This window comes from Danio rerio, chromosome 4 (genome assembly GCF_052040795.2).
Source record: "Danio rerio strain M-AB ecotype USA chromosome 4, GRCz13ab, whole genome shotgun sequence".
NCBI classification, from domain to species: Eukaryota; Metazoa; Chordata; class Actinopteri; order Cypriniformes; family Danionidae; genus Danio; species Danio rerio.
Genome location: NC_141024.2, coordinates 52,469,841 through 52,483,225, shown reverse-complemented (window position 1 = coordinate 52,483,225; position 13,385 = coordinate 52,469,841). Strand labels below are relative to the sequence as shown.

The window sequence follows — 13,385 nt, the reverse complement described above, 5'->3', positions numbered from 1 at the left end:
CTCTCCTAGTAGGGTGTGATTGCTGCAAGGCTGTTACCCAGAGCTGGAAGAGAAGCAACACAAAAAGGGAACGGCGTTGGCCGGGAATCGGACCCAGGTCTCCCGCGTGGCAGGCGAGAATTCTACCACTGAACCACCGATGCTGATATGCTTAAATTGCTGCCCTAGTGGGGTGTGACTGCTGCAAGGCTGTTACCCAGAGCTGGAAGAGTAGCAACACAAAACAGGATTTGCATTAGCCGGGAATCGGACCCGGGTCTCCCGCGTGGTAGTAGAGAACGCTACCACTGAACCACCAAAGCTGATATGCTCATACATCTGTCCTAGTGGGGTGTGATTGCTGCAGGGCTGTTACCCAGAGCTGGAAGAGTAGCAACACAAAACAGGATTTGCATTGGCCAGGAATCTGACCCAGGTCTCCCACGTGGCAGGCGAGTATTCTACCACTCAACCACCAATGCTGCTATGCTGATAGAACTGTCCTAGTGGGGTGTGATTGCTGCAAGGTTGTTACCCAGAGCTAGAAGATTAGCAACACAAAACAGGAATAGCATTTGCCGGGAATCGGACCCGGGTCTGCCCAGTGGGAGGCGAGAATTCTACCACTGAACCACCACTGCTGATATGCTCAGACTGCTGTCCTAGTGGTTTGTGATTGCTGCACGGCTGTTACCCAGAGCTGGAAGAGTAGCAACACAAAACAGGAACTGCATTGGCCGGGAATCGGACCAGGGTTTCCCGCATGGCAGGCAAGAATTCTACCACTGAACCACCAATGCTGAGACATGTTGTTATTTGCCTTTGTGTTATGTGAGTGCTAAAAGGCCGTCAACTAGAGTTGTAACAGGAGGCACACAAAACAGCAATTGCATTGGCCGGGAATTGGACCCAGGTCTCCCGCGTGGCAGGCGAGAATTCTACCACTAAACCACCAATGCCAATATGCTTATATAACTGTCCTAGTGGGGTGTGATTGCTGCAAGGCTGTTACCCAGAGCTGGAAGAGTAACAACACAAAACAGGGTTTGCATTGGCCAGGAACCGAACCAGGCGAGAATTCTACCAGTGAACCACCACTGCTGATATGCTCATACTGCTGTCCTAGTGGGGTGTGATTGCTGCAAGGCTGTTACCCAGAGCTGGAAGAGTAGCAACACAAAACAGGAATTGCATTGGCCGGGAATCGGACCCGGGTCTCCCGCGTGGCAGGCGAGAATTCTACCACTGAACCACCAATGCTGATATGCTTAAATTGCTGCCCTAGTGGGGTGTGACTGCTGCAAGGCTGTTACTCAGAGCTGGAAGAGTAGCAACACAAAACAGGATTTGCATTGGCCGGGAATCAGAGCCGGGTCTCCCGCGTGGCAGGCGAGAATGCTACCACTGAACCACCAAAGCTGATATGCTCATACATCTGTCCTAGTGGGGTGTGATTGCTGCAAGGCTGTTACCCAGAGCTGGAAGAGTAGCAACACAAAACAGGAATTGCATTAGCCGGGATTCGGACCCGGGTCTCCCGCGTGGGAGGCAAGAATTCTACCACTGAACCACCAATGCTGATATGCTCATACTGCTCTCCTAGTGGGGTGTGATTGCTGCAAGGCTGTTACACAGAGCTGGAAAAGAAGCAACACAAAAAGGGAACTGCATTGGCCGGGAATCGGACCCAGGTCTCCTGTGTGGCAGGCAAGAATTCTACCACTAAACCACCAATGCTGATATGCTCAAACTGCTGTCCTTGTGGGGTGTGATTGCTGCAAGGCTGTTACCCAGAACTGGAAGAGTTGCAACACAAAACAGAAATTGCTTTGGCCAGGAATCGGACAGAGGACTCCCGCGTGGGAGGCGAGAATTCTACCACTGAACCACCAATGCTGATATGGTTATAGAACTGTCCTAGTGGGGTGTGATTGCTGCAAGGCTGTTACCCAGAGCTGAAAGAGTAGCAACACAAAACAGGATTTGCATTGGTCGGGAATCAGACCCGGGTCTCCCGCATGGCAGGCGAGAATTCTACCACTGAACCACCAATGCTGATATGCTTAAATTGCTGCCCTAGTGGGGTGTGACTGCGGCAATGCTGTTACCCAGAGCTGGAAAAGAAGCAACACAAAAAGGGAACTGCGTTGGCCGAGAATCGGACCCAGGTCTTCTGCGCAGGAGGCGAGAGTTCTACCACTGAACCACCAATGCTGATATGCTCACACTGCTGTCCTAGTGGGGTGTGATTGCTGCAAGGCTGTTACCCAGAGCTGGAAGAGTAGCAACACAAAAGACGAATTGCATTGGCCGGCAATCGAATCCGGGTCTCCTGCGTGGGAGGCGTCAATTCTACCACTGAACCACCAATGCTGATATGCTCATCCTGCTGTCCTTGTGGGGTGTGGTTGCTGCAAGGCTGTTACCCAGAACTGGAAGAGTTGCAACACAAAACAGAAATTGCATTGGCCAGGAATCAGACAGAGGACTCCCGCGTGGGAAGCAAGAATTCTACCACTGAACCACCAATGCTGATATGCTTATACAACTGTCCTAGTGGGGTGTGATTGCTGCAAGGCTGTTACCCAGAGCTGAAAGAGTAGCAACACAAAACAGGATTTGCATTGGCCGGGAATCGGACCCAGGTCTCCCGCGTGGCAGGCGAGAATTCTACCACTGAACCACCAATGCTGATATGCTTAAATTGCTGCCCTAGTGGGGTGTGACTGCTGCAAGGCTGTTACCCAGAGCTGGAAGAGAAGCAACACAAAAAAGGAACTGCGTTGGCCAAAATTCGGACCCAGGTGTCCTGTGTGGGAGGCGAGAATTCTACCACAAAACCACCAATGCTGATATGCTCATATTGCTGTCCTAGTGGGGTGTGATTGCTGCAAGGCTGTTACCCAGAGCTGTAGAGTAGCATCATAAAACAGGATTTGCATTGGCCGGGAATCGATCTGGGTCTCTTGCGTGGGAGGCGAGAATACTACCACTGAACCACCAATGCTGATATGCTCACACTGCTGTCCTAGTGGGGTGTGATTGCTGCAAGGCTGTTACCCAGAGCTGGAAGAGTAGCAACACAAAAGACGAATTGCATTGCCCGGTAATCGAATCCGGGTCTCCTGCGTAGGAGGGGAGAATTCTACCACTGAACCACCAATGCTGATATGCTCATACTGCTGTCCTTGTGGGGTGTGATTGCTGCAAGGCTGTTACCCAGAACTGGAAGAGTTGCAACACAAAACCAAAATTGCATTGGCCAGGAATCGGATTGAGGACTCCCGCGTGGGAGGCGAGAATTCTACCACTGAACCATTAATGCTGATATGCTCAGTTTGCTGTCCTAGTTGGGTGTGATTGCTGCAAGGCTGTTACCCAGAGCTGAAAGAGTAGCAACACAAAACAGGATTTGCATTGGCCGGGAATCAGACACGGGTCTCCCGCGTGGCAGGCGAGAATTCTACCACTGAACCACCAATGCTGATATGCTTAAATTGCTGCCCTAGTGGGGTGTGACTGCTGCAAGGCTGTTACCCAGAGCTGGAAGAGAAGCAACACAAAAAAGGAACTGCGTTGGCCAAAATTCGGACCCAGGTGTCCTGTGTGGGAGGCGAGAATTCTACCACAAAACCACCAATGCTGATATGCTCATATTGCTGTCCTAGTGGGGTGTGATTGCTGCAAGGCTGTTACCCAGAGCTGTAGAGTAGCATCATAAAACAGGATTTGCATTGGCCGGGAATCGATCTGGGTCTCTTGCGTGGGAGGCGAGAATACTACCACTGAACCACCCATGCTGATATGCTCACACTGCTGTCCTAGTGGGGTGTGATTGCTGCAAGGCTGTTACCCAGAGCTGGAAGAGTAGCAACACAAAAGACGAATTGCATTGGCCGGTAATCGAATCCGGGTCTCCTGCGTAGGAGGGGAGAATTCTACCACTGAACCACCAATGCTGATATGCTCATACTGCTGTCCTTGTGGGGTGTGATTGCTGCAAGGCTGTTACCCAGAACTGGAAGAGTTGCAACACAAAACCAAAATTGCATTGGCCAGGAATCGGATTGAGGACTCCCGCGTGGGAGGCGAGAATTCTACCACTGAACCATTAATGCTGATATGCTCAGTTTGCTGTCCTAGTTGGGTGTGATTGCTGCAAGGCTGTTACCCAGAGCTGGAAGAGTAGCAACACAAAATACGAATTGCATTGGCCTTGAATCGAACCCAGGTCTCCCGCGTGGCAGGCGAGGATGCTACCACTGAACCACCAAAGCTGATTTGCTCATACAGCTGTCCTAGTGGGGTGTGATTGCTGCAAGGCTGTTACCCAGAGCTGGAAGAGTAGCAACACAAAAAAGAAATTGCATTGGCCGGGAATCAGACCCAGGTCTACTGCGTGGCAGGTAAGAAGTCTACCACTGAACCACCAATGCTGATATGCTCAAACATCTGTCCTAGTGGGGTGTGATTGCTGCAAGGCTGTTACCCAGAGCTGGAAGAGTAGCAATACAAAACAGGATTTGCATTGGCCAGGAACCGGACCAGGGTCTCCCACGTGGCAGGCGAGAACTCTACCAGTGAACAACCAATGCTGATATGCTCATACTGCAGTCCTAGTGGGGTGTGATTGCTGCAAGGCTGTTACCCAGAGCTGAAAGAGTAACAACACACAACAGGGTTTGCATTGGCCAGGAATCGGACCCGGGTCTTCCGCGTGGGAGGCAAGAATTCTACCACTGAACCATTAATGCTGATATGCTCATGCTGCTGTCCTAGTGGGTTGTGATTGCTGCAAGGCTGTTACCCAGAGCTGGAAGATTAGCAACACAAAACGGGTATTGCAATGGCCAGGAATCGGACCCGGGTCTCCCACGTGGGAGGCGAGAACTCTACCACTGAGTCACCAATGCTGATATGCTCATACTGCTCTCCTAGTGGGGTGTGATTGCTGCAAGGCTGTTACCCAGAGCTGGAAGAGAAGCAACACAAAAAGCGAACTTCGTTGGCCGGGAATCGGACCCAGGTCTCCTGTGTGGGAGGCGAGAATTCTACTACTAAACCACCAATGCTGATATGCTCTTACTGCTGTTCTAGTGGGGTGTGATTGCTGCAAGGCTGTTACCCAGAGCTGTAAGAGTAGCAACACAAAAGACAATTTGCATTGGCCAGGAATCGGACCCGGGTCTCCTGCGTTGCAAGCGAGTATTCTACCACTGAACCACCAATGCTGATATCCTCATACTGCTGTCATAGTGGGGTGTGATTACTGCAAGGCTGTTACCCAGAGCTGGAAAATTAGCAACAATAAACAGGAATTGCATTGGCCAGGAATCGGACCCTGGTCTCCCGCGTGGGAGGCGAGAATTATACCACTGAACCACCAATGCTGATATGCTCAAATATCTGTCCTAGTGGGGTGTGATTGCTGCAAGGCTGTTACCCGGAGCTGGAAGATTAACTACACAAAACAGGAACTGCATTGGCCGGGAATCGGACCCAGGTCTCCCGTGTGGGAGGCGAGAATTCTACCACTGAACCACCAATGCTGATATGCTCACACTGCTCTCCTAGTAGGTTGTGATTGTTGCAAGGCTGTTACCCAGAGCTGGAAGATTAGCAACACAAAACAGGATTTACATTGGCCAGGAACCGGACCAGGGTCTCCCACGTGGCAGGCGAGAATTCTACCAGAGAACCACCAATGCTGATATGCTCATACTGCTGTCCTAGTGGGGTGTGATTGCTGCAAGGCTGTTACCCAGAGCTGGAAGATTAGCAACACAAAACGGGTATTGCAATGGCCAGGAATCGGACCCTGGTCTCCCGCGTGGGAGGCGAGAATTATACCACTGAACCACCAATGCTGATATGCTCAAATATCTGTCCTAGTGGGGTGTGATTGCTGCAAGGCTGTTACCCGGAGCTGGATGATTAACTACACAAAACAGGAATTGCATTGGCCGGGAATCGGACCCAGGTCTCCCGTGTGGGAGGCGAGAATTCTACCACTGAACCACCAATGCTGATATGCTCACACTGCTCTCCTAGTAGGGTGTGATTGCTGCAAGGCTGTTACCCAAAGCTGGAAGAGAAGCAACACAAAAAAGGAACTGCGATGGCCGGGAATCGGACACAGGTCTCCCACGTGGCAGGCGAGAATTCTACCACTGAACCACCAATGCTGATATGCTTATAACGCTGCCCTAGTGGGGTGTGACTGCTGCAAGGCTGTTACCCAGAGCTGGAAGAGTAGCAACAAAAAACAGGAATTGAATTGGCCAGAAAACGGACCTCGCATGTCACAACTGGGATTTTTACGACTGAACCACCAACGCTGATATGCTCATTCTGCTGTCCTAGTGGGTTGTGATTGCTGCAAGGCTGTTACCCAGAGCTGAAAGAATAGCAACATAAAACAGGATTTGCATTGGGCGGGAATCTGACCTGGGTCTCCTGCGTGGGAGGCGAGAATTGGACCACTGAACCACCAATGCTGATATGCTTACACAACTCTCCTAGTGGGGTGTGACTGCTGCAAGGCTGTTACCCAGAGCTGGAAGAGTAGCAACACAAAGGAGGAATTGCATTTGCCGGGAATCGGACCCGGGTCTCCCACGTGGCAGGCGAGAATTCTACCACTGAACCACCATTGCTGATATGCTAACAGACCTGTCCTAGTGGGGTGTGATTGCTGCAAGGCTGTTACCCAGCGCTGGAGGAGTAGCAACACAAAACAGGAAATTGCATTGGCTGGGAATCGGACCCGGGCCTCCCGCGTGGGAGGCGAGAATGCTACCACTGAACCACCAATGCTGATATGCACATACTACTGTCCTAGTGGGGTGTGATTGCTGCAAGGCTGTTACACAGAGCTGGAAGAGTAGCAACACAAAGGAGGAATTGCATTTGCCGGGAATCGGACCCGGGTCTCCCGCGTGGCAGGCGAGAATTCTACCACTGAACCACCATTGCTGATATGCTAACAGACCTGTCCTAGTGGGGTGTGATTGCTGCAAGGCTGTTACCCAGCGCTGGAGGAGTAGCAACACAAAACAGGAAATTGCATTGGCTGGGAATCGGACCCGGGTCTCCCGCGTGGGAGGCGAGAATGCTACCACTGAACCACCAATGCTGATATGCACATACTACTGTCCTAGTGGGGTGTGATTGCTGCAAGGCTGTTACCCAGAGCTGAAAGAGTAGCAACACAAAACAGGAATTGCATTGGCCGGGAATCGGACCCGGGTCTCCAGCGTGGCAGGCGAGAATTCCACCACTGAACCACCAATGCTGACCCATGTTGTTCTTTGCCTTTGTGCTTTGTGGCTCCTAGGAGACAGCTCAGACCTGTCAAGCCTGTCAGGTTGGCTGAGTAGACTAAAGTGCTGCGTTCAGGACACAGTCTCTCCTGGAGGCGTGGGTTCAAATACCACATCTGACAAACCGGATTTTTGGCTACTTGTTCAGGCTCAGTTCTTTAACTCTTTGGTGCCATGTCCGAGTGATACAGTAACACTGACAAAGCACAGCATCAATCTCTTTGAGCCAAAGTTCATGCACCGTAGCAGTGTCCCTGGCAGACTTAATGGGCACTTTAGACTGTAGGTTTTAAGGCGTTTCTGATCAAGGTATTGTCCACAAAAAGATGCATATGAAAAAAAAAACAATGGACGAAAGCTTTAATGCAAGTGAACCGAAAGGGGATTAAAAGAACTGTCTTGGAATGCCATGTAGTGGAATGTTCTGGGATGCCATTGATTTTTAAGGCAATGGGATTCGCAGGACTTTTCGTCAAATCCTCGCACAACGTTAATTCATGACATTTGATAGATCCACGCCGAACGTCAAGCGACAACGTGATAGGAATGGAGGCATCTTACCATCATTGCTTCAGACTCAGGAAATGTTCTTGGAACTTCACGCTGCCAGGCCTCCAGAGGAGCTGTAGCTTTTTTCGCCCTGGGGAAGCATGATCCACACGGAAGGGGATAAAAAATGCCACCCAGTCATCTAAGCGCTTCCATGTGCCAAAAGTTAGCACGCTGCCCCATGTGAGGCTCGATCTCACGACCTTCAGATTATGAGACTGATGCGCTGCCTACTGCGTCAAGAAGGCAGACTGCTGGACCTGGGCAAACTGTGAAACACCAGCTTCCATGTCATGGTGCTGCGGTCTGGCTTCTAGGAGACAGCTCAGACCAGTCAAGCATGTCAGGATGGCTGAGCGGTCTAAAGCGCTGTGTTCAAGCTGGGGAACAATCGTCCAACAAAGAAGGGCAAGAAGGGAAGAAAGGTGGGAAGAAAGAAAGAGAAAAAGGGAAGAAGAGGGGGAAAAAACGAAGAAAAGAAAGGGTGAATTCTAAGCTTCCCGGACACGCCTTCCCTGCACCTGCTTTACATCACGCATAGTGATACTGTTCTGTGTTAAAACAACGCAATTTTAGATACATTGATTTCTATTGCAGGTGCTCACCAAGACCGGGGTTCGAATCCAGCTAAAGACGCTTTATTGTTATTGGTTTATTATTACTCAATAAACTAACTGTTTGAATGTGTAATGCTCCAAGGTAAATAAAATATGCCTAAGCACTTTATTTTTGTGTTTTTTGACATTCTTTCATGAAAAATTAAGCATACCAATTTGAATGTGTCATTATTTAGTAGTTGTTGTAGCATTATGCTTATGGTTATTATTGTTTTGTATTTTAATGTACAAATGATCTATAGAAATGTCATAGAGTATATAGTGAACACACACACATATATACATATACATATATATGTATGTATATATATATATATATATATATATATATATATATATATATATATATATATATATATATATATATATATAAATATATATATATATGTGTGTGTGTGTGTGTGTGTGTGTGTATATAGTGTGCATAGTGTATATGGAATTAAAAGTCAAATAGTCAGTTTTTTTTATATGCATTATTTATCTAACAATTGTCAACAGAACAGTAATGAATATAGAGTAGAAAATGTAAAAATAATAAATTAGTTATTAATAATACAGTATTAACAATATAAATAAACAATGTTAATAAAATGTTAAATACAAACAGAAACCAACACAAAGTGGACTTAAAAGTCAAGGACATTTATTAATCCAATATTTATTTAACAATGGTCAAAAAAACAGTAATCAAAAAGGGCAAGACAAAAAGCATTTCATTAAAAACACTGTGTTCACAATGGCAAAATGTACACTACTGTTCAAAGGTTTGCGATCTGCTCAATGTATTTTTTTAATGTTTTAAATATGTTTATCAAGGCTACATTTATTTGATCTAATATTTAGTAAAAACTGGAATAACGTGAAATAATAATATAGGCAAATTAAATAAATAAAGAATAATTTATTCAAACAATTCAAATCAAATAAAATCGATTTTATTTATGAGCAAATCAAACACAATAGAATTCTTGTTATATATGATTAATATTAAGCTTTTATATTTTAACAATAATAATTTTTTTGAACATTAGTGTATATTACATTACGTTTCAAGCAATTAGAAACTACCACCTAATTTAAACTAATTTACTCAATTTATTTTAAGCAGGTCTCTAGCAACACCTCAACTTTTTTATTGCTTTTTGTTCTTTTCTCTTCTATGTTTGAACTTTGAACTGAACTTTGAACACCTTGAACACTTGAAACACTGAAATTGTCATTTCTTTTGATTTTTAAAAAAATGTACCATTGACAATTGCGGTGAAATCTTTGATGCCACTGATGGAGTAGACGGGGGCTGGGGCTGGGCCTCAAGTTGTCTCGTCTCCATCACCTCCTGAGCAGGTACAGTAGGGGCAGGTTGTTGGACCATTTGTGCAGGAGCAGCAGAAGCAGTACTCTGCTAAAAATAATCACAAAAATACATATAATCATAAAAAGGACAGCCATTCTAGTAAATAAAAATAAACACATATTGATTCAAAAATGTACCTTTTGAGTGTGAAAACCACATGTGCATTTCAGCACACCTCCAAGCAAAGTCCTCTGCCCACGAGATTGCAATGGACATTTCTCAATCTGAAAAAATCATGAAAAATATAATAAATAATTTTACACAATACAAACAACTTTTATAACTAAACAAGAATTTTAACTCAATGACTCCCTTAATGAAGCACACAATAGCTCTGTAAATTAATTTATCACTGTTTTTAGAGTGTGCAATATTTATTTATTATGTAATTGTACAGTTTGTATCTCTAAAAACGAAAAGAAGAATAAGAGGAACTGGACAGGAACATTTCAGGCCTTAAAACCACATGCTGTGTACTGTACACTCATAATCCCTTCCCCCACCTTTTCAGATCTCTCATAAACGGTCAAACTTACTAAATTATTCAGCGTAAATCTCAAAATACATGAAATTTAAAACACTTTAATATTTAAAAACAAGTATGACATATTTTACACAGATACTGTACTGAATGTACTGAAGCCTAACAAGTTAACGTAACTCTGTTAAGCAAATTTCAACAAACGTTATATCATGTAAACGAAATACACACCCTTTGATAAATCTCATGCCACTTTCTTTGTCGAGGAGCTGGCCTGTTGCCCTCATTTGATGGCCAAACTCCTGTGCTTGCAAACTTTTTCAGACGTGAAATCCAGTCAGCGTCTGACATAGCTTTATGAGATTTTTCAGACATTTTTTCTCCTATAAATAAAAGGTTTTGAATTTAAGTATTCAAATTTGAAATACAACACACTAAAACATTAACAGTTACCTTGTAATCAGGTGCTTAAATGTATCGCAGCTGGCTGCCGTATGGAGTAGACTTCAAATGCCTTGAGGTGTGCTCAAATAGAGACAGAACTGTGGTTGACAGGAAGGTGGGATTGCTTCCTAAGCTGGTATTAAGCAGCTCTCTTTCTTTGTGGAGGAGCTCCAGCAATGCATGGCCAAATTCAACTGATTTCCCAGCGCTGTTGTGCTACTTGAAACAAGTTGGTGCAAAAACTGCTCAGGTAAAGCAGCTTGGCAAGGTAGCGTGGCCGAGCGGTCTAAGGCGCTGCGTTCAAGCTGGGGAACAATCGTCCAACGAAGAAGGTAAGAAAGGGGGGAAGAAAGAAAGAGAAAAAGGGAAGAAGAGGGGGAAAAAACGAAGAAAGGAAAGGGCGAATTCTAAGCTTCCCGGACACGCCTTCCCTGCACCTGCTTTACATCACGCATAGTGATACTGTTCTGTGTTAAAACAACGCAATTTTAGATACATTGATTTCAATTGCAGGTGCTCACCAAGACCGGGGTTCGAATCCAGCTAAAGACGCTTTATTGTTATTGGTTAATTATTACTCAATAAACTAACTGTTTAAATGTGTAATGCTCCAAGGTAAATAAAATATGCCTAAGCGCTTTATTCTTGTGTTTTTTGACATTCTTTCATGAAAAATAAAGCATACTAACTTGAATGTGTCATTATTTAGTAGTTGTTGTAGCATTGTTATGCTTATGGTTATTATTGTTTTGTATTTTGATGTACAAATGATCTATAGAAATGTCATAGAGTATATAGTGTACACACACACACACACACACACACACACACATATATACATATATATATATATATATATATATATATATGTGTGTGTGTGTGTATATAGTGTGCATAGTGTATATGGAATTAAATGTCAAGTAGTCAGTTATTTATATATGCATTATTTATCTAACAATTGTCAACAGAACAGTAATGAATATAGAGTAGAAAATGTAAAAATAATAAATTAGTTATTAATAATACAGTATTAACAATATAAATAAACAATGTTAATAAAACGTTAAATACAAACAGAAACCGACACAAAGTGGACTTAAAAGTCAAGGACATTTATTAATGCAATATTTATTTAACAATGGTCAACAAAACAGTAATGAACATGGAATAAAAATTCTTAAAAATTAAATGTTAAATATTAACAGAATAAATACAAAATTAACAAATTAAATAAAATGTCAAATAAATTTAGAAACCAACAATAAGTGAAATAGAATAAATTTAACTATTATGGTTGTAACCTGTATACACTTTATACATACACACACATATAAATAATAAATAAGTTAAATAAAATGTCAACAAAATAAATAAACTTTAAATAAAAAGTGCAATAAAACAGAATCAAACAAGGTAATTGAAGAACTATTATGGTTATAAAGTGTATAAACTATAGACATACACATAAATAATAAACAGTTAAATAAAATGTTAACAAAATAAATTATTTTTATAAAATGTGAAATAAAATAGAAACCAACAAGTGAAATAGTATAAATTGAAGATCTATTATGGTTGTAAACTTTATACACTCTGTACACACACACACACACACACACACACATATATAAATCATAAATTAAATAAAATGTTAACAAAATAAATACACTATTTAAATAAAATGCGCAATAAAATAGAAACCAACAACAAGTGAAATAGAATAAACTGTAGAACTATTATGGTTATAAACTATATAAATACACACACATATAAATAATAAATAAGTTAAATAAAATGTTAACAAAATAAATTATTAAAAAGTAAAATGTGCAAAAAAACAAGTGAAATAGAATAAATTGAATTATTATGGTTATAAACTGTAAACACTATACACACACACACGCACACACATAAATAATATAAAAGTTAAATAAAATGTCAACAAAATAAATACACTATTTAAAGAAAATGTTAAATAAAAATATAAACTAACAGCAAGTGAAATTGAATAAACTGAAGAACTATTACACTATATACATACACAAACAAACACATTATTTTGGGTTGGTCCTTTTCATTTCCTCTAGCCACTCTTCTTTAGTTAAAGTTTCAGTCTGTGGGCAGTACACCCTGCCCCTGAGTTGGCTATGGCCTGTGGCATTTGTTTTGAACTGCCCACACTTTTTACAAGTGTTCGCTTGAACAGTTCTCCGGTACGGTCTTTTGGGAATGGCTCCAGATGTGGACGGTGATGCAGCAGGCTGTGAGCTGGTACTGGACATTGTTGGCTGAAGTGGTGGCTGTCTGAGTGGCATCCCCTGCACCATTGGGATACCCTGGGCCATCTGCACTCCTTGCATCATCGGGATACCCTGGGCCATAGGGATTCCCTGGACCATTGGCACAGCCTGGAACATTGGTACACCCTGAAACATCGGCATATCCTGGTACCCTGGTGTAGCTGGGATGTATATGTTGGGTACCATCTGCAGCGATGCTCCAGGTGCTGGTGGTGTAAATATGACCTGGGTCTGTACTGGTGCCTTGGGTCTGAGTGGGGGTCGTCCAACAGATGTCTGCCTCTGCCTTGCCTGACCTGCTGTGCTCTCTGGCAACACATACTGGTGCTGCTCTCCTGG

The 13,385-nt window shown here is 43.8% G+C and overlaps 1 long non-coding RNA gene and 5 other non-coding genes across 6 annotated transcripts in view; all 6 read right to left on the bottom strand.

Moving 5' to 3' along the window:
• Positions 1 to 13,385, bottom strand: part of LOC147844918 (uncharacterized) — a 66,027-nt gene that overhangs the window by 31,083 nt on the left and 21,559 nt on the right. The window lies entirely within an intron of this gene.
• Positions 1,169 to 1,239, bottom strand: trnag-gcc (transfer RNA glycine (anticodon GCC)). Its single transcript has one exon. It is a non-coding gene; the product is annotated as a tRNA-Gly (tRNA).
• Positions 1,487 to 1,557, bottom strand: trnag-ccc (transfer RNA glycine (anticodon CCC)). Its single transcript has one exon. It is a non-coding gene; the product is annotated as a tRNA-Gly (tRNA).
• Positions 2,600 to 2,670, bottom strand: trnag-gcc (transfer RNA glycine (anticodon GCC)). The gene has a single exon. It is a non-coding gene; the product is annotated as a tRNA-Gly (tRNA).
• Positions 5,458 to 5,528, bottom strand: trnag-ccc (transfer RNA glycine (anticodon CCC)). Its single transcript has one exon. It is a non-coding gene; the product is annotated as a tRNA-Gly (tRNA).
• Positions 5,935 to 6,005, bottom strand: trnag-ccc (transfer RNA glycine (anticodon CCC)). Its single transcript has one exon. It is a non-coding gene; the product is annotated as a tRNA-Gly (tRNA).